The sequence below is a fragment of the Lupinus angustifolius genome, chromosome LG17 (genome assembly GCF_001865875.1).
Source record: "Lupinus angustifolius cultivar Tanjil chromosome LG17, LupAngTanjil_v1.0, whole genome shotgun sequence".
Classification (NCBI taxonomy): Eukaryota; Viridiplantae; Streptophyta; class Magnoliopsida; order Fabales; family Fabaceae; genus Lupinus; species Lupinus angustifolius.
Window position 1 is genome coordinate 10696385 of NC_032025.1, and position 22846 is coordinate 10719230.

At 30.9% G+C, this 22846-nt stretch overlaps 1 long non-coding RNA gene across 1 annotated transcript; it reads right to left on the reverse strand.

Annotated features, from left to right (window-relative positions):
* LOC109331006 lies at window positions 18818-20501 on the reverse strand. The gene is made up of 3 exons (XR_002105724.1): window positions 20011-20501; window positions 18976-19054; window positions 18818-18860 (listed from the first exon to the last, which is right to left on the reverse strand). It is a non-coding gene; the product is annotated as an uncharacterized LOC109331006 (long non-coding RNA).

Sequence of the window (22846 nt, forward strand, 5' to 3'; positions counted from 1 at the left end):
GTGTCCTAATTGGCCGAGATGTTTGCATACTCGACCAAGCAAAGGTCGAGTATAATCAGTCGAAGAGCTTGTTTGAAAGTCACCCCTTTTCATGACCGGATATCCCAGGTCGAGTCTAGGACCAGTCCCCATCTGATATGCTACTGTAACACCCCAAAAATTACTTCATAAAATAGTATAAATAATCTATTGGAAAAATGAGTAAACTTTTTTTTTTCTTTTATGTAACATATAAACCACAAATTATTTTCCTTAAATCCATTCCCTTTTCAAGATGTCACATTTTTATAAACTGCAGAAAGTAAATAACTGATACCTAATGATTATTGAAAATGGCACAACACTTTTCTGAATACTTCTTCGTTAATAATTAGACTTGACCCTACAACACGTTTAACGAGGTGTTGCTTGGGCAAGTAAAATGCTAGTGCAAAATACAAGGCAAAATCTAATCATCGCCTAAACTGAAACTATACAAAATAGGTTGAGTTATTCAGCACTACAAAAGTATCCTACACAGATACCCTAACCCAAAAAAGCAAAACGGAAAAGGAAATGGCTCCTAACGTCTAGCTTTAGTATCAACGAGGGAACTAGAACCCTCGCTCGGATCCTCCTCCATCTCGGAGTTAGAGGATAGATCTACCACCTAGATGGAGTCCTCTATGCAGATCAACTCCACACAATCCTCCTCCTTAGCTTCCAACTCCTCCTCAGCTTCCATCTCATCCATCGTGTCATAGGCAGAATTATTCGACCTAATCCATGTTCCTACATCTGCCTACAATTCTCACATGGTCCGCTGAGTGACTCTCCTAGATGGTAGGGAACAGATCACATTGTTCCAACTCCTTCGTCTCGTAAATGGCCTGGTAGTAGTTGGTCCGCAAGGAGTCACAGACTAGGTAGTTGATACGGTAAGGGTAGGCCTCCAGTCTGGCAGAGTGAAGGAAGTCTCTAAGTCCACATGATGGGTGAGAAACACATCGTGGTGCCATCACACGCCATCTCCAACTCCAAGGCGCAAGGACCTATGTAGGTGTAGCGATTTTCGTCAATCCTCCATGCCCTCTCTTGGGACATCGAGAATCGGTAGCTCCGAATCCTTGCTGAATAGTCCATCTGGATGAGAATGTGTACCAAAACAAGCAGAATGAAAGGGATTAAGATATCTAATGAATATTTTTCATCGACGGCATGAAATTATACAAAATATCACATTTAGACAAAACACACATAATATACATTCTATATTATCACATACATAAATGCAAATGATGAATGGTGTTGTAACTCAGACCATGAGGATCAAAATCCACAAGTTCAATGTATGAATGCTATGCTTATTTCATCCATCCTTACACCAATATCCTCTCTATAAACTATTCAGAAATAACCGAGAGTACAGGTCTCATAACAAGCCGATTTGAACGCATCAACTTATTCCTCACAATGATATATAATCGATCTATTCCAAAAGAACTATCCATTTCCGGATAGTGTCGTATTAAACACTTTCTAGGCATCCTCTCATCGATCCTGATTGCAATGAGGGGTTGTCAAATATCATCTAATTTGCGCTGTGAGAGTTGTCCGATCCAACAAAATACCTCATCCACGAATATAGGGGACTCATCTCACCTAGACTCTCCCTCAAGGCTTTGTTGACGCATCATTGCCATCACTGACCCTCTCAACATCTCGAGGCTCCTTCATTTCCCATAATTTTCCTCTCCACTACTTCATTATTCACAAAGAGTATGCACACTAGCCAAGGTTAGCATATTAAATCTTTTAATCACTCTTTTATATCGATCGGCCCATCCTAAGACATCTTCCACCAGGAATGCTTCTAGTGGGACCCGATCTTACCATCAACAGAGGAAAACCTCATCTCCACTATGAACCATCATTAAATCACCCTAGACGGCCCAATGGCCAAGCCCCTTATGGTTAGATGATCTCGCTGCATGAGAAATACATAACATTTCGGGCCTCACCCTTAACAATGTAATTGTTAGCACTTATTATTTTGGTTATAATGAATTTCTTGTAAAAAATCTCAAGAATCTACTATAATTGTTCTTTCTTACGAAGTTTACATCCTTGAGGTACGATATCCCCAATGAAGGAGTTTTATAGGTGTTATTGAAGAAGAAGGGGTTTGAGAATCTAGAAATTGAAGAAAATGAAATCTTGGTAGAAAGGTTATCATTAGACTCTCTCCAAAGTGAGAGTTCGCACTCAAATGATAAAAATTGTCCAACCTTCCTGGAGACCTCTCGCCCAAGTGAGAGTTGTCACTCAAGTGAGGGTTCTGTTAATCGATTATACCTAAGCTTTAAACGATTATCACATTTACAAGATAAAATTTCTAGGACCTCTCGTCCAAGTGAGAGAATGGCGCTCAAGCGACGAAAACAAGTCAAAAACTACTAGGATCTCTCACCCAAGCGAGAGCTGTCGCTCAAGTGACAAAACACGCCCAACTCGCTGGTGGTTTCTCGCCCAAGCAAGAGCATGACGCTCAAGCGAGGGCTCTAATAATCGATTATACCTAAGCGTTAATCGATTATCATAGTTACAATTATTCGAGTAATGTTTCTCCATGGATAACCACAACATCACTCCACACGAAGACCTAACTTAAACGATATGGCTTAAGAAACCAGACGTACTTAATCCAAAAAAACATACAATTGATTAAGTACATGATTTCTTAATACCCAAAACAACTCTAAACTTTTGAGGTAGTTCAGGAGGTCCGGATGTCATATTTTAACACCACTATGTCACGATGTATTTTCCCTCACCTTAGGTTGTCGAGCGAATGAAACCCTTTTAGTGTGAACGAGTAGGTTGTCCAACTTCGGAAGGTTCAGAAATAAACACAAAAACAAATTAGTGGTTTGTGAATTAACTTTTTGCATGATAACCCTAAAGTAAAGACATCTTATAAATCTTATGAACTCAATGACTTTCATCCATCTGATTCAAAATTACCTATTCTTGAACCATCCTTTATCATCGAAAGTCTTGTTTAAGAAAACAATCATTTTTAAACCAAGACTTTAACAAAGCTTGTACTTTTAACTTTAACACCATTTATTATTTTCATGAAGACTTCATAACACTTTAAGTTTGTAAAGTCAAGACTTTTATAAGTCATATTTTATCCCAAATCATTACTTGATCTTGAGAGTCAAAGGATATCATTTACTAATCAAAATCTTAACACATTACAACAACACTTTTTCAACAAAACTCATCTTTTTCCTTAATATGGTTCTTTAGTGTTGATAACACATCCATTATGCATTACTAACAATATTACTTTACACTTTCAAAAACACTAAACTCATAAACATTTTAGATTTCAAAGATAGAAACTAATTTTTTTTCTAAATACATATATAGGCCACGATTTTTAGACCTAATGCAAGGAAAGTTTTGATTTTCCAGCTTATTATTAAACACGTTAAAGGTTCCTTTGATGTACAAATCATCACCTTTAGACACATTTAAACACCAACATTTAGCATTAAAACCGAAAATATACTATTATAAATTTGTCCAAGACTATGGTTTTTCAAGCCAAAACAAGTGGAAAAATTCATGCTTTACATGGTTTAACAATAACAAAATACTTGATTCCAAACATTAAAATAAAATTTACCCATCAACAACATAACAAAATGATAACTATCTACTAATGTATGTGAAAGAGAATGAGAAAACAATGAGAGTTTACCTTGAAATCTCTTTGAAATGCCTAAGATATAAGTGAGAAGATGAGTAGCAAAATGTTCTCCCTCAAGGCCAAGGGTTGCCTTTTAAAGAGAGAAGAAATCAGATTTTTGGGGAGGAAGGGGATCTCCAAAATCTTGGTGATGTAAGGGTTGATAAGTGATTTTAGGAATTTTGCAAAAAAAGTTGTACTTTTGCTTCTTCCATAAGCAATCTTGACTCATGGATAATGATATGAATAATATGATAAAATATCATGATTAAAACTATGCCCAAGTCTTGTCGGCTAAAACTCGGCCGGACATTAAAAATCTCCCGATTTAGGGTTACGTTTAGAACGTCAAAACTTGGATTTCAGAGTGAAAATATCTAGAGATGCGTTATGGACAAACTTTGTGTCTATTTTGACTTGAAATAAGATTTTGAGGTCAATGGCGAAATCGGAATTCGATTCCGGGTTACGGAACTTAAAAATCACCTTTTGGGCCGAATTTGCGGTGAATTTAGGCCCGAAAGAGGCCCGAAGACTTTCCATCGCATAAAATTACGAAAATTTATCATAAATTAGGAAATTGTCATACAAGACTAAAACTCAACTGAGGTTTAGCCTAAATCAATACTGATTAATTTCTAAAATTAATCGTTTGTCAATTAAATAATTAATAAAATGCGCACACAAAATCAAAGTGTTATAGCTATCAACAAGCATTGTTATGTCACCTTAAATTCCACCTATTTCCTGCCAACACGACGAGAACATACTGCAATATGACTACTAAGCATGTCACAGCCTACAAGTCAAGTATGTACAGAGTACAACCCCACCAAAGCCGTCTGACATGAGAAAAGCAACCCCCAACACGTCAGAATGGTCGGTCATGCCAACTGTATTCTCCAGAGCCATGTCATTCATTATAAATAGGGGTCTCCCCATCGGGAAATATTACGTTGATTATCATTCATACTTGTTATCTCTATTTTTGTGTCTCATTTATTGCTCTCAAACATTACATTTGCAGTCTTACTGACTTGATCGTCAGATAACCCTTTCAGGTACCTCCACTGACGGGTCCAAGTCAACTCTGCCCATATTACTAAAGAGTTGCAGTTAGGATACCAAAGAAGCGCTATCCAAACCTCCAATCCGACCAAACTTGTTTACTAAAAGAATACATGTTTACTCTTATTTAGTATTTTATTAATGTGCATAATCACTAAAAAAAAGGTAATAACAAAAAAGAGTATATCTAAAGAAAAATATAATAATTATCATGTAGCTAATACAATGTATATTCTCTCCATTTAACATCTTTTCATGTTTTAACTTTTTAATGTTATTTAATATCATACGATGTTTTAGAAATTAAATTATATTTATATTTTACTATCTAATTATGTTCTTATTAATTGGTTACCTTTTTTACCATATATTTCTTCATTTCTTTTTAATTTAGTTTGAAATAGACATAAAACAACTTATTCTGATTAAAAAGTTTTTGCATCATTTTATAATTTACTATAAAATATTAAAATCAGTGTTGTTAAAACCGTACTGGTTATCAAACCGGTCAGGGTACTAATATAGTTGTACAGTGGTTGAACCGGTGGTTCAGTAATTAAACTGCATGTTGGTTAAATCGAAATATCTCCTTATATTTATATATATATAAACCTATAACAAAAAAAATCAAATAGATAGATACTCAAATTTATAATCCATATTCATAACCTACTCAAAATTCACATAAACAAACAACTTTAAGCCTTTAACAATTTCAAAGTATAAATTACAAAATATATATCAATCTAAACTTGTGTTCACAACTCACTCTACAAAACAAATAAATTTGGAGTTTTAACATTTAACACCAAGGAGTCAAAGTTATCTCGTATCGAAATTATATTTTTGCACCAAATCATATCTTCAGACAATACTCCAACATTACATAAATGTCACTGAAATTACACACGAATGTTAAGAACCAAAATGTGTAATCTAAGTATGTCATGGAAGCATGTGTCTTGAACTATTGAAGAAAAGTTGGAAAGATGAGTCACTTTGTAATGAGTTTTTAAGATTTTTAATAAAAAATATGTGTATAAGCCGATTTAGTCAAATACCGGCCGGTTCACCAATTTTGACCAGTTTTTGACTGGTTTTGACCGATTTTAATACTTGGTCAGTTCAATATCTGGGGGTCCGGTTCACTGGTGTCGAACCGACCAGTACAGATTAAAAGATATATAATGAAATGAGTATTTAAATACTTGTGTTATAATGTGGTGGCAAAAATATGATAGAAAGTTATAATGAGGTTTGATTTAATAGTCAATTCCACCTAATGAAGTAAATATTTGATTGACATGATTATAATGTGAGATATAATTAACAAGAACGTAATGTATACTTAAAAATCATATTTATGAATGGCGGTTGACAAATTTGTGTGGCTAGACCGTCTAGAACTTACAGATTTTATAATCAAATAATATGCTACTAACCATGTTGGAAATATCTATATATAATTAATATATCATTTATTTATATTATTTTTTTAAAAAGTGAATAATATAATAATAATATTTAAAAATCATACACTTGCATACTTTATGGGAGTATTTCCTTTTATTTTTTTAAAATAGAAGCAAATTTCGAGGGTGAGTCAAGAACAAAAGGTTCCATGTTATTCAAAATTTTATTTATTTCTCCGGCAACTCTGACCAAAAGACCATGACCTCATATTTGGAATTTGGAACCTTGTTTCACGAGGGGAATAAAAAATTAAAGGGTATTTCAGTAAATTGAGAATGATGATGAGATGTGAAACGTCACTGTTGTGACGGTGGGCACGTTAACGTGGAGCAAAGGAAGGAAGGCTTGGTCGTCGTTACGGGGAAGGACACGTGTAATGGTCAAACGCCACGGCAAAAAATCAGGTTATTAACTTATTATTCTTCTGCATCATGTACCAGTCAATCGCACAAAGTATTAATTTTTTAAAAATAAAAAACAAATAATTGAATATATTTTAATATTTTTTCTAATAATGTTCTATTATTAATTTAGTGTATTTTTGTATCTTAATCACGTAACATAATACGTGATTATCATACTTTTTATTAATTGTTAATTTTAATTTGAATTTTAGATGATATATTTTATTATCTTTGTCAGACATAGAAAATAATAAATATACAAAAATCTCAACCTATTATATAATATAAAAGACATATTTTTAACGTTGTTATGCTTAGTGGGGAAAGGTTGACCATATATGCTACATAGAAAATGTTATTCATCAAGGAAAATGACCAAGTATGTTAGGGTAGTATCTGAGCCTCACTTAGTAGATGAATATATTTACTATCCAAAAAAAAGTGAGTTATTCTATATATTACTATTTATTATTTGTTGAAAAATGTATTTAAGTTGAAATTTTAAATTGCATATTTTTAGGATAAAAAATATACTCCAATAATTGTGTTATTTAAAAGTATTTGACAAACAAAATGTGGTGTAAGGATGGAAGACTTTATAACTTTCCACTCTTTTTAGAGATTTGCAATAGGTTCGAGCTCACTACTCAGTACTTATTAGGTGCCCTATGATTTAAGTTGGTTTTTTAGGAAAATGATATTTGGAACAAAATTGACTTTTTTATACTACAAAGTCTATTATCCATATCTTGGATAAAGAACTAACATTTTTTGGATGTATGACTATTCCTCCCAATAAGTGTTGCTCACAAAAATCGAATACTTAATGTTTTAGTCTTTCTAAAGATCTAACGGAGTTTTCTATCATTAGACTAACGTCTTGTTGATGAACAAACTTCTCTTAGAAGTGTCTAGAGATCAGAGTTCATATGGTCTAAATAAGCAATCTTAGTAGGTTGACTTTTATATATTTTATAAGCATATTAAACTTACATTAAAGGAGTGCTATTCATTTTCCGTTAACTTAAACTTCATATATTTGGCAAGCAAGTGAACCTTAACCTTTTTAAATGAATTAAACGATGTGGAGAGATGCACTTTAGAGCTAATAAATCCTTAAGAATTTGACATTTTTTTAACAGATTTGTTTAAATGTATAAATTAAGGTTGAACATTTAAAACATTCTACTTATTTAATATTTATTGATATAATTATGAACTTAATTGTAATGTTTATAAATTTTCTAGTCATTTATTAATAGTGTATAGAATTATTAAACTTTGTTAAAGCTTCTCTATATATAATGTGTAGAGCTTATGCAAAAAGTAGGGCACCTCTGATAGATAAGATATTATAATTTGTCTTCTGGGTAATATAGTTGATAAGTAAGGGAATATGATAGGACTATACCTTATTCAAAGTTATATTACAAATGAAGATAATAGAATAGTGCAATATTTTCCTTCCTATTATCACATTGGGAGCAAACATCTCTTTTACAGTGACAAGTCTGAGATATATTGGGATTGGTTCTGCCTCTAAAAAAAATTGGTATTGGTAATAAAAATATTTTTTGGAAAATGTTTGGTTTAGGGCTTTAGAGTTTCAAGTGCCTCTTCCCAACTTTATGCATGTGAAATTCAATGTTAAGCCTTTCTTTGCTACAACTTTTATATTAAAGTTTTTTTTAAAATAAACTTAAAGTTGTAGCTCTTGTTTGTTTGATTATTGAGATAAATTATAATTTCAACTTTTATTTATAAAGAGAGTAGCTAAAAATGACATCTCTTTAGTGTGAGGTTTTTTCAACCAATTCTCTTTAGTGTGAGGTTTTATCCTTAAAATTCCAAAAGCACTTTTATCTTTTTTGGATTAACATTTTGTTGGGTTGCTTATTATATCATTTTATGCATAATTTATTTTTTGGATTGTATAATTCAAATTTTGCAACTTTTATGTATTTATGTTATATTGTTTTTAAATATTATTATTGGTTTTCATATTATCTTTTATTTTAATATTTTTAGCGTTTATCATGAGATAATAAAAAAATTAAAATATATATGTTAAATATTAAAAAATTATACTTTAAAGATAGTATAAAAACAAATAAAATAATCTTAGCATAAATAATTGGTTCATACTCTTTAAAGAAATAATTTTTCGACCTTAATCAAACAAAACAATTTGATTTATATTCAATTTTAGCTAATATAGCAAAAGATAAATAAATTATAATCTAATATATTATAATTTATAAATGAAAACTAAAAATAAATACATTAAAAACACCGTAAATCTGCTTGTTTATAGCTAGGAGTGTTCGCAGTCCATTTGGATCGGTTTTTAGGCAAAAATGATCCGATCCAAACACGTAATTAACATGCGGTCTGGATCGGTCTGGTCTGTTTATATTAAGATGTCCGATCCAATCCGATCCAAATATAGTATGCGGTTTCGGTTCGGTTTGGATCGGTTTTTTTTTTATAAAATATTAAAATTGCACTTATATTCAAAACTCATAAAAATGACTAAATATTAAGCATAAAACAACAATAAAAATAGTGTTCAACGACATTAAAATGTGTACAACAATAATATAAGTAAACAACATCATAAAGTAGTAATAAACAATAAGATAATAATAATAAAAGTATAAAATAGTAACAACAACAACAAGATATCAATAATAACAAGACAACAAGATATCAATAATAATAATATGAGCATCGGTAACGTAATTTTAACAGTTATAATATTCCACCGATGATTAATAACAATAATATTTTCACAACAATAATACTTGAATCCTCTTTATTCGGTTATGAGATTGGTTTAAGTTCTAAAAAAATGTATCAAATATAATTAATATGATTTAAAACATAGCAACATATATATATAAGTGTGTTATAGAATATAACATATAACAAATAAAATATAGGTACAATTTTGGAGTTGAGACTTAAGATTAAGTTTGGAAGACACTTAAAAGTATTACACACTTAAATTTTACATACAATTTCGGTCCGGTCTGGATCCAAGAGGTGAAACCAAAATCCAGACAAGACCAATCGGTCTTTAAAAAATAAGTCCAACGCGGTCCAAATGCATTCGGTTTTTGCGATTTCGGTCTATTTTGAATCGATTTTCGGTTTTATTATTGGACCGGTCTGGATTTGAACACCCCTATTTATAGCTATCATCTCTTCCTTTTGCGATTGATTGATGGTTGTGTGTGGAGGGCTTAGATGGCAAAATATAAAGATGTCAAAATAAAGGCATGGCATGGTTCTACGTACTAAGTACAATTGTAGTATATTATTTTCCTTTTCACAACTTAGAATTTAGATGAGTCACTTTACACATATTTAATAACGGTTATTAATAACATTTCTTAGCACAATATTATTAAATACATGATGAAAGATATTCAATCATGCTCTTTTAAGTAATCACTGTTAAATTTGATAGGCAAATATAGTTTTAACAACGATTGCTTCAATGAACGTTGTTATATGTGTGTCCAAGATATTCAACAATACTCTTTTAAGAAACGCAATTGATTTGAGTTTATTCAACAACACTTGCTTATATGAGTGTTGTTAAAGGTGACATATCAACAATGCTCATTATAATGAGTTTTGTTAAAAGTCAGACACTTAACAACGCTTACTTTAATGGGCATTGTTAAAAATCCTACATTCAAAAAAGTTTGTTTAGTTATTACATAATATGTATTTATGAAATTATTTAATTTTATTTTGAAAGATGTAACTTGAGTAAATATTACACGAAATTTATCCAAATTGTTAACAGAAACTCATATGCTCAATTTTTCATATATAACACAACTTGGTCATTTATATACGAAAAAGACAATTAGTTATTACTTCAAAAAATTTAAATCACCAACCAATATTATTAAAATAGAATATTAAGGTGAGTAATTTGGCACAAAAAAACTCATATTTGATAAGTAAATTATGTTATTTGCTATTACATTCTCAAAAGTTGAACACAATAAATAATTTTAAAGAATTTTGATTTCAACAACACCCTTTTAAGCAAATGTTGTTCATTTGAATCTATTCAACAAAATCATTTACTTAAATGAGTGTTGTTAAATGTGATACATCAACAATGCTTATTACAACGAGCGTCGTTAAAAGTCACACATTTAATAATGTTTGCCTTAGTGAATGTTGTTAAAAATGCATTCAAACAATGCGTTTGTTTTAGTGAGCGCAAATCTGTGTACATTTAAAAACAAAACCTCACACACAGTAATACACATATAATTCAGTATTCTATTTATCTTACTCTTCTTTTTCTCTTAGTTTCTTTCTTCAAACAAGTTATTAACTTTTGGTTTCTTTCTTCGAGCATAAGATGAATATTATCTTATTTTACCTCATTTATTTCTGTTTGATTCATTCTTGTTGCTTGCATTTATGTCTACGTTAGCGACTTATTTTATAATATAAGAAATGTCAATGTTGAATCTAGGTGGAGCTGTTGGTGATTTACCAAACTTGAAATCTCTGTATGTATTTCTTTAATTTGACTATTATTTTTTCATCCATATTTTCTATGTAAATTTTGATTTGATTCTTATTATATTGAATCTAAACCATGTCCTTTTGTCCTTTTATTTCTTCAGTTAAGGGAGAGAAGAAATTCATGGATTTGTCTTCTACATCTTCCTCACTGTTGTCCTTTCATTACTACATATAATCTTTCAGGTTAATGGATTTAAACTAAGGAGACAAGTTCACGCAATGGTTTATGATCAATTGGAAGAATAATACTTCTATTGTCAGATCTCCCATAAATGTAGTGAAATTGAGCATGTTTGTTATGTGTTTGATATAATGTCTGCAAGAGATTTTCCTTATTTACAAACTAAACATTTAACATTGTTCGCTTCGGTGAACGCAGTTAAATGTTTAAATTGTACAACTAATCATATATACTACTGTGTTTACATAAACAATGCTTAAAAACATTGTTAAATGATAATTTTAAGCGACATTGGTTTGCTATAATAGTGTAGTGTTTGATGACATGACTTTGTTAGCTTAAGTTATTATTAAAACCATCACTTGCCATTTTTTTTAGCACAAGTGGGAGTTGGTGACAGATTTTTTTAGATTAATTAATTATTTCTTTGTCTCTCTATAAATATAAGGAAAAATGTATATACTGATTTTGTAAGAGTTTTTACACTCTCACTATATAATATCATTCATTTTTAGTTACAATTGACTTTTTAATTAAAGTAATTTAAATGATATATCAATTATTTTAAGTCATTACATTATTAATACATATATATTATACTGATAAATATATATTAGTTTTAAATGGAATAAAGAATTGTGGAGGATTAAGTGCTGCCCACAACTTATCTTTTTGTCGGTCCAATTCTTATTATTAGATTACTAGAATAGGGTAAGAAACAACTGTTTTTAAATGATGTTCTAAATTATATCATAAACCTATAATATTGAAACAAGAATAACATAAATTATAAATATATAATTTTTAATTGGTATAACATGTTTTCATTGGTTAAGAATATAATTTGGGACATCATTTAAAACAATAAATCTTTTTTCCACCAAAAGATATTCATCAGCTTCTTTCAATAGTTTTCATGTTATCAAATGTGATATATCTTCCTCTATAAATCTAATGACATTTTGCACCATTTTTTTTTATTTTTCTCTCTCAAATAAGACAAAATGTCAACTACAAAAGTATATGAACTTGTTCTATTTCCCTATTATAAACTTTCAAGTCAAGCTTCAATCACATCATTCCAACAAAATTACACGTGGAAGAATTAAACCGAGTTTTAATTTTTAAAGGGATGTACTCATTTAAATTAACACATTCAATCTCTTTCTAAAATATTTTTTATCCATTTACTACAAACTGAAAATGTGATCAACATTGATTTAACAACCAACAAGGCTATACTGTAATGATTTAAAGGTTCACTGAATCCTAAGTAAATTAAAAGATAAAAAATTTGATTCTCAAAAGTAATATTTATTAAGAGATAAAACAATATACCTAAAAAATGATTGGTTTCTTACTCATAAAATGAAAAAGATTTTCTTTTATCACATTCAACTTACACTAAAAAGATACAAAAGTTTATACATACATTTTTGCATGTCTATATATATTTCCTACATACATATATTCTCTATTTCAAACATGAGAAAAAGATGTATGTATTGACAGTATAAAAGTTTTTTATACTATCATTATATCATTTACCATCTATTCTTAATCATCATTTATTTTTAAATATAAGTATTACAAATGAACGATGTATAATGTACTAGCTGTGTATAAATCTTTACACTGACAATATATAAATATTATACTCTTTAAACATATTTTAGGAGTCACACATTGAGTAGAATAACAAACTCAATGTGATATTGAAGTCATGATGCTCTTCCACCTAATGGACTAGTCTTTTGGGTTGAGTTATATGCTCATATGTTTAAGTCCTAACAATTAGTATTTTCATTGAGAGTTGTGTCACAGAAAGGACTACCTATTGGTTGAATTAAGATACATTACCGAATAATGATAGGCGAGTGAAGCCGCCAAATGAGAAAAAGGCTAGGGCATTATTGGATCCATGTTGATAGAGTGAAAGTCACCATGGACGTCAGTCCTCAAAGAGGGTAACAATGTTAGGAGTCCGACCTTGAGTAGAATAACAATCTCAATCTGATACTTAAGTCATGAGACTCTCCCACCTAATAGACTAGTCTTTTGTGTTAGACTCTACTCATGTCTTAAATACCACATTGAGTTTGTTATTCTACTCAAGCTGAGACTCTTAACACTGTTGTGCCCCCTTTGAGGGTCGACGTCCATGTTAGCTTTTACTCTATTGATATTGAACTAATGATAGTCCTTTCTATTTTGACAGCTTCTCTCACCTATGAGTATTCGATAATGTACCTTTCAGCTTATAGGTAGCCCTTTCCATGACACATTGTGGGCTTCACTCACCTATTAGTATTCATTAATATACCTTAATTTAACCTATAAGTATCTCTTTCCGTGACACAACTCTCAATGAAAACACTAAATGTTAGGACTTAAGTACATGAGGAAAGCCCAACTCAAAAGACTAGTCTATTAGGTGGAAGAGTCTCATAACTTAATTATTACATTGAGTTTGTTATTCTACTTACAGTTGGACTACTAGATCGTCAACAAATATATGCCATCATCTTAAATATCTTAAGATTGCATATGCTAATATGTATTTTTCTGAATAAAATTGTCCTTTATATGTACTCGTCTATTAACTTGAATTTTACTTTTCACTAACTCTACCCTATTGGACTTATTGCTGGTTGTCCAATGAATATATGGATTGTACAAAGTTGTTCATTTATTAGGCCCACTTACACGCCTTTCTCTTACCATTTTATTCAAATAAAATAACCCCAAACAAGTATTTTTTTTGTCGTTTAATACGAAGATGTTACGAGCTTTGAGTTGTGGTGTTTCGTTGGGTTTATTAGCTGAAGCAAGTAGGGAAATTTTAGAAAGAAACACAGTGAAATAAGTGAAAATATTTTAATTTTTTATACATTAAGTGAGAGTATTTACTTCTCACTTCTTTAACTACTTTGACTAGGTGGGAGTAATTCAGGATTCTATCTCAAGTGAAAATGATCGGTATTCAATTTTACATATGGTTAGACGCTACTCCACATCAAAGATCATCTGAACAATTTATGAAATTGAGTTAGGAATACAAAACTCCACTTCCAAAAATTTGAAACGGGTTAAAACTGAAAAAAAGACACAAATTTTAATCATAAACTATTAAGTGCAAAAATTATCTTATATAGTAATAGTAATGATAATTGAGTGACTCTAAAAATTTAAATAAATATCATTTATACTATATATATTGACTAAAATAATTGCAAAATTCCTATTGCAATTTTTTATGTCATTCCAAGTTTGAAAAGGAAAAATAGAGTATGAATTGGTAAAAAGTAATTATGCCCAACAAAGCAAGGCAACAACTCCTAATGTAGTTTAGTTGGCTAAAAGGTTAAGGTTCAACCAGAAAAAACATTGTGCCCAGCGAAGCAAGTCAAATGCTCCTAGTGCAGTTTGGCTAGTTGAAAAGTCAAGGTTTAGCCAGACATAGCATTGCGCCCGGCGAATTCCTTATATGGGGTGACATAGATAGTGCTCAAATTCTTTGGGGGTTAAGTTTGTCATTTTGGAGAGACATTCAGGTAGAATACTGTGTGTTCGATTTCTCTTAGTTTCTAGGATAGTTTAGTTGGAATTGAGGTGTAGAAGCAAGATGAAATGTTAGAGGAGTTAACTTATGCTTATTGAGGAGGTAATTTCTTCTCCATTGAGCTTTATTTATCTCTTTGTATCTTTTTGTTTAGTTATGAAAATGTGTAGCTAAGCCTCTCCATTGTTAGGATTTGGATGTAATATTAATTTGATGTATACACTTTGATTCAAATTTATGCTTATTCATTTTATTTTTTATTCTTATGAGTTGTTTAAGTGCTTAATGCTTATTTTAAGATTGACACCCTTTTTGTATGATTTTGTTATTGTGAATGTAAGAAGAAATTCCATTCGAAATTCTGATTATAATAGCTCATTTTATTGGTATACTTGCTAGACATAGTTTTATAAAAATTTATCATATTTGTGCGGATGTTGACATGGTTGATAGACATGGTCTCCTATGAACACTAAATAACTTCCAAATTTGTTAATATATGTGCTAGATATAGATGTGTTTTAATGGTTCATAAAATTTTCATTTTATTAATGTAGTTACTAGACAAAAAATTATATTAATAAGCCACTAACATGACTATTATATTGACGAGATGTTACATTAAAACTCAATTCACAAACGTAATTACTAGACATATATATATATATATCTTCATCTTATGAATAGATTGGTTAGACTAGAGATTTCTTTATTTATGAGCTACTAAATTGAGGAAGACATGATCTTTTAGTACCACATTGAAGTCTCATTATTGTGAAAGAATCCTAGCTAAAAACATAACAAAGTATGTACAAAATTATGTTTAATTTAAAGAATGTAAGATCTAATCTATTTTTATGGGTTAGTATTTCATTAAGTGTTTATGTTTATGACTTATATGATTTACAATTACATGAATTAATTATGATGTGTATAAACTTATATGAATAAAAATTTATCAATGGATTTTTATGCTGTGTGCCACTCTAGTACTTCCTTTATAAGAAAAAAACATCATTATTTTGTGGTCTCTAATATAATCAAATTTAATTACATTTAGAGTTTAATTTCGATATCATTCTTAATTAAAATAATTTGTCATATATCACATATTCAATAGTAATTATAGTTAGTTACGTGTTTTTATTAAATTAAATCAATTATTTATTTTAAATAATTTTTTATTTTAACTAATTTGCTTAATAAGTGTAGATTTAATATTTTAGTATAATGTATCTCATCACCTAGTGGGTTAGGAACTAATCTCTTATGAAGCATGTGATTGCTCATCCAAAAAAATATTGCTCTCAGTAGTCAAAAGATTGATATTTTAGTCTATCTAGAAATTCAATAAATTTGTCATATATCTAGAAATTAGTAGACCAAAGTTTTGGTGGTTGTGTAGAATTAATTTAACTAGTTTATAAAATATATTAAATAGAATACATCATAAATATAATTGCATTTTGTATTTTATCGTAAAGTTTCATGCATTTTAGCTTGTATTGTTTTTATAATAAGTTTAAAATCTATGCACCGTTAGTGTAAGTTTTTTACACTAACAATATATTATCCATAATTGATTTGTATTACTTTTGTTTGAGAGTCAATGTCGTTTAACATTGCAAAATATTATTTTATACTATATTCGGACAGATTACAATAGGCAGGGAAATCAATGATTATGCCGAACAACAAAGCTCTCAAATTGAATCTTTCTTCCCTATGTGCATCATATATATATATATATATATATATGTGTGTGTGTGTGCCTGTCTCTCACATTTCCTTCAAGTCTTCAATTAATGAAGCCAAATATATGTCTATGTCATTTCTTGATTGTTTAGGTACAGAAATTAACACAAATAACATCATATATTTGCGTTTCATACATAAAGAAGGAGGCAGGTTGTATATCACCAACATCATTGGCCATGTACTGTGGGAGCAACTTTGAAAAGTATGTGAGTTAATTTCATCTGTTGATAATGCAAGGCATAGAATCTACATGATGCCAAAGCTTGTCATCTTTACAATTTTTTTCATCATGTCATGTCAACTTCTTTGCATCTTTCGTATTGCTAAACATATGCTTGAATCTTGCTTTAATGGAAAAATACCTTACAACATTTTTGGGAATTGAGTCTTCCTTCTTATATCGTGATGTATTACATTTAAGACAAAACTTTAATGAAACATACTCATTAAAAAATAAGGGGCAATCATTTTTACAAGCATGTATCCTAGTGTAGTTCATACTAATGGAGCGTAACAATTGTTTTGAATCATAGGTTCAAGAAGGGAGCACATTATCTTCCAGCAACATATCATTCAGAAGTGCAAACAAGTCTATGAAACTCTTATCAGTCTATCCATTAACATGTTTCAACTTATACAACATTGACAATGCTGTGAATTTAGTACAACCATCATATAATGGTTGATTTCTCAACATCACTTATCAACCAGTGAAACATCTGAGGACAATCCTGAAGATCATCTTTCATATACATTTGTGTAGTTATCTTTCATATACATCCACTACAATAAAACTTCCTTTTAGCCACGGTTGAAACCGTGGCTAAAGTGGGAAAAACCGTAGCTAGATTGAGTGGCCACACTTAATGTCGTTGTGGCAAGGAATGGTGTTGCTAAAAATTAGCCACGGTCATTATGTTATTTCGCTACACTTCTGTGAAATGTGGTAACATCTATTTAGCCACAGTCTGTTTAATTCAGCTACAGTCGAACCGTGGCTAAGTTTCTGATTTTGCCACACCACAACCGTGGCTAAGTTGCTTATTTTTCCACAATACATCCGTGGCTAATTAAATTTATTTAAAGTTACTTTCGTACATACTCCTCTCATGATCCCAATGTATCATTGTCTCACAATCTTTATTTTCAATAATATAATGGTAAATTTATAATAAAATTAAATATTTGCTAGCTAATAATAATAAAATTGAATCTTATACAATTACCAAATCTTTAACATTCAAAAATGCTAATAAACACAAAATGCAAAATGTTATGATCATATAAGTTCATGAATTTTAAGAAACCATATCTAAGATGGTGGAACATCACGAGCGAAAGTGGTTAACTCACTACCAAATTTTTCGACTAGAAACTTCTCAAGAGTAGCCAAACGATTCTGAGTATGTGCAAGTTGCTCCTTGGTCTCTTCATACCCTGATAGTTTTACTTCTAAAGTTTGTACATATTTCTTCAAGTCTTCAACATGTTGACTAGAGCCACTAGAATTCAAAAAACCAGTAAAATGTCTAGACGTTCCAAAAACACTGGAGGGACAAATACCAGTGCCCAAACCATGCACTCGACCTGAATGTTCAGCTCCATATGCTTTTCCAATTGCATCATTAGGATGAGCAAATACCTTTGATGAAACACCTGAAGTAGTGACATTTTCTTGATCTTGAGGTAAATGCTCTGATATTTTATCCTATTAAATAACAAGAAATTAATAATTTATATAGTGGCAAAATGCAAATTGCATGGCAGTAACCTATAATGGAAAATTGCATCAATAGAATCAGAAAGGACAAAATGATATTATGCGTTTGCCTACCTAACTAACTGCATACCATTATCCATTTCACAACTTAGGAAATGGTTCTAAAAATGATACACTTTTTAGGACATATGTAACACATCATGTATGAAAAGACTTTAAATTACTTACAGCTAGAGTTTTTCCTTCTTCGCTTACATAGCTTCCATCCTTCTTCAATAAAGTTGACAAAACAACCTCACCACGACATACAGGTCTTTGCAATTTTAGCTCCTAACACAACCAATGAAACATAAAGGTTTCTGAAGCACTTCCAGTGCTTTTTTTGCCTCTCCTTGCTGAATCCAAGCCCACGGGTACAGAAAGAAGAGATAAAACCAGTATCAGATATTATATTTCAACAAAATAACAGATAAAAATGGAAGTCTTCAATAACACATGGAATCAGAGCACCTGAATATAATGGTGAACTACAATCTCATACTGCCCTTTTAAGCTAGCAAAATATACTAATTCTTCAACCCTTCCATAACTGTTAAATATTGCAAAAGCATAATGTGAATAAACGTAAGCATTATTGAAAAGGAAATAAGCGAATAAACTGACTTGCAAAAGTGACAAACTTTTAACCCTTCCATAATGTATATAACTGTGCCAAACTTTAAAATGACAAGGAAATAAACTTAAACAGTGGATTGAATAGGAATCATGTGAAGCAATAAAATCCAATGTTATTGAAAGACATGCTACCTACAGTTAAATAACATTTGGCAACTTATATATTGATCTAGTAAAACATATCTCGGACTAATGAAAAAAATTATGAGAACAATGAGCATGAGACAAACTTTCAATGCAATGGTGAATATTGTTAGAAATTCATCCTATTATACACCAGTGACGACAGAACCTAACCCAATAAAATAAATAGCACCTTTAACTTTTCACTAAATGTAACGCTTTCTACAAAATGGCACCTTTACTATTTAGTACTACTTCCTTGCTATGATTTATCTTGTAAGTGCTTCTTCATTTTTTCATGGTCAGAAGTATTTAGCTTCACAGAAGAATCTCACTAACACAACAGTATTATGGACATAAAATTAAAAAACTGCAGCACCAGCTCAACGCAGAAGGCTGGAGTCACCCCATTGCAACTAGATAACTAATAATCCCCATATTAATACTTAAAGTAGTCAGCTTCATCCTTTGTGGACAAAAAGGGTGGCCACATTTTAGTTAAAGTTTAAACTTAACAAAGCTACAAACTAACATGTAACTGCTCCCTAGTGTGCCCAGAAGCACGCCCTTTATCTTTCCTGTCTCTATATTGAATAGAATTGTGAATGACATGATTGTGGTTGAGATATTTTAGTAAATAAACTAACGGAACTGCACAAATAAAATTGAAGAGAACAAGTATGCACAAAAAAATGAATGTCCCAGCCAAACCAACATGCAGCAGCCATATCAAGTATCAACTCCTACCTTTCTAGAAGTTTCATTGTAGTTGCTTCATCCAATTCATCCTTGCTGTCGCTGAGAAAAGCACGAAACTCTTTAATAATTGATTGGTACTCTGAATTGCTACTATCCGAAGCAGAGTCATCTTCCAAAAGAAGTCGATTAATCTAAAGATCAAAATATGAAACCCAAATAATTACTTTACAAACAAAAATATCACATAACTCAAAGTCAAGGATAAAGAAAACAACTGATCTGGTAATTTAATATCCTAAATCTACTCAAGAGTCTCATAAATTGCTCCCTACATTAATTATGCTCAATCATAAAAGCCAAAGCATGCATTAGTCTTATTGATCTACTATCATGTATTAAGCAACATGACTCGCCCATACCTTACTCTTAAAGCATCATAGACAAATAAAGGAAACAAAAGGTTAAAAATGCTTCTAGGAAAGATATGGGAATGCAGGACATAATATAGAGAAATAATAACCTATATCTTCCAACTTCAGATAATATGTAAGGCTTGATTTTCCATGGAAGAAGAAGGAGAAAGGTATGAAGAAAAGAGGAAGGAGAAATGTATGAAGAAAAGAGGAAGGAGAAAGGTATGAAGAAAAGAGGGAGGAGAAAGAAAAAAAGCTTTTTTGTTGCCTTTTTTGCCAGAGGCCCAATTAGAGTAATAAATTTATGGGCTTATATTATACATTAATTTTGATACAAGTTATTTAGTGTGGCTGATTAAGTGTGGCTAATAGGAACTTTTCTTGTAGTGATCTCATCATCATAATCCACAACGTCTCTCTTTTCATCATGTCTTGTCCAATATGTGTAACTTTGATCAATATCATGGCACACTAAATGAACTTTTAACTCATTTAGAGTAATTCGGTTTGAGTAATAACATATTAAGCAATGACATACAATTCTATTAGAGTTTTCCGCATTCTCAATTGCAAACCTAACAAATGATTTCACTCTTTCATCATACACCTTCGTCAATCAATTGTCACTCATCCATTTTTTATATCTATTTTCTATAAAAGAATTGACAAAAAAATATAATGAGCATTGTGAACACCCAATTTTGTCCGACTTATTTACAAAAATACAAAAATTATAAAGGTTTGAAAAACAAAAAAAAAGTTACAAACATCATCTTTTTAAATGCCCCAACACCAATTTTATCTTTGAAATCTAATCAATAGTAAATTATTTAGCGGTGATTGCATTTGAATTTTTTTAATTACTAGTTTCCATAATGATATTAATTGGTGGTTTCAAATTTTAACTTACAAAAGTAATTATTGGTTTCAGAAGAGTATGTTGTTGGTTCTATTATTAATTTATATTAAGATTACAGTTACAAAATTTCAATGGTGATATTGTTGTTAAAAAAAAAGTGATGAAGAATAAAAAAGAAGGGAACAGAAGAATAAGGTCAGGGAAAAGACATAACAAAAGCACCCACATCATTTATGAGCCAAATTGGCGTTTCCTAAACGATTACTCTGGATATAAAAGAGACTAACAAATAAAAACCGTTGTTGTTAAAACCGTACCGGTTATCAAACCGGTCAGGGTACTGGTATAGTGGTACAGTGGTTCAACCAGTGGTTCAGTAATTAAACCGTATGCCGGTTAAACCGGACATACCTACTTATATTTATATATATAAACCTATAACAAAAAAATTCCAAATAGGTAGATACTCAAATTTATAATCCATATTTATAATCTACTCAAAATTCACATAAATAAGCAACTTTAAGTCTTTAACAAATTCAAAGTCTAAATTAAAAAACATATATCAATCCAAAAGTATCACTTAACAACCACAAAATATAAATAAATGACATAACTTCACAACTCACTCTATAAAACAAATAAATTTAGAGTTTTAACATTTAACATCAAGGAGTCAAAGTTATCTTATATGAATATTATATTTTTCTACCAAATCCTATCTTCAGACAGTACTCTAAGATTACACAAATGTCACTGAGATTACACACGAATATTAGCAACCAAAATGTGTAATCTAAGTATGCTTTGGAAACATGTGCATGTGCCTTGAAGTGTTGAAGAAGAGTTGGTTGGAAAGATCAGTCACATTGTAATTTTTTAAAAAAACATGTATATAAACCAACCGGTTTAGTAAAATACCGGCCGGTTCACCGGTTTTGGCCGGTTTTGACCGGTTTTTTACCGGTTTTGATACTTGGCCGGTTTAACACCTATACCGTACCGGTTAGGGCCCCGATTCACCGGTTTTCCGGTTGAACCGGCCAGTACGGTACGGTTTTTATAACTATGATAAAAACATCTAGCCCTTTGATTTCCACAAAGAGTAACGTGGTTGTTTTCATCCTGAAAATATTAATAGCTTGTGCAAATAGATAGTAAAGTAAAACGCTATCATTTATTAGGTAAATCGTAGAGGCATTTTAAAAGGAGAGGAATGAAAGAATAAAAAAAACGGAAAGGAGGAGGATGGCTTAATAAGAAGGAAGGGGACTCTATTGAAAAGAGAGGGGGAGAGAGTATTATCTCCTTCCTTTCCAATCTCTCACATGGCATCATCTTACCCCATTCATTTTCATTTACATACTCACCGGCTTCATCATATTCTTTGATAAAAATTTATCATCTCAACCACATTGCTACCATTACTCTCACCACCTTTGTTACCATTACAAACTTATCCTCAAATAATCTCAGCCACTTGTACCAAAAAATAATCTCAGCCACTATCAATGATTCAACATCAAATATCCACTCGAAAAATTGATCAATGACAAATCATACCCTAAAAGTGGCATACATGTTTTTAACAAAAGGGTCTTTGATATTGACT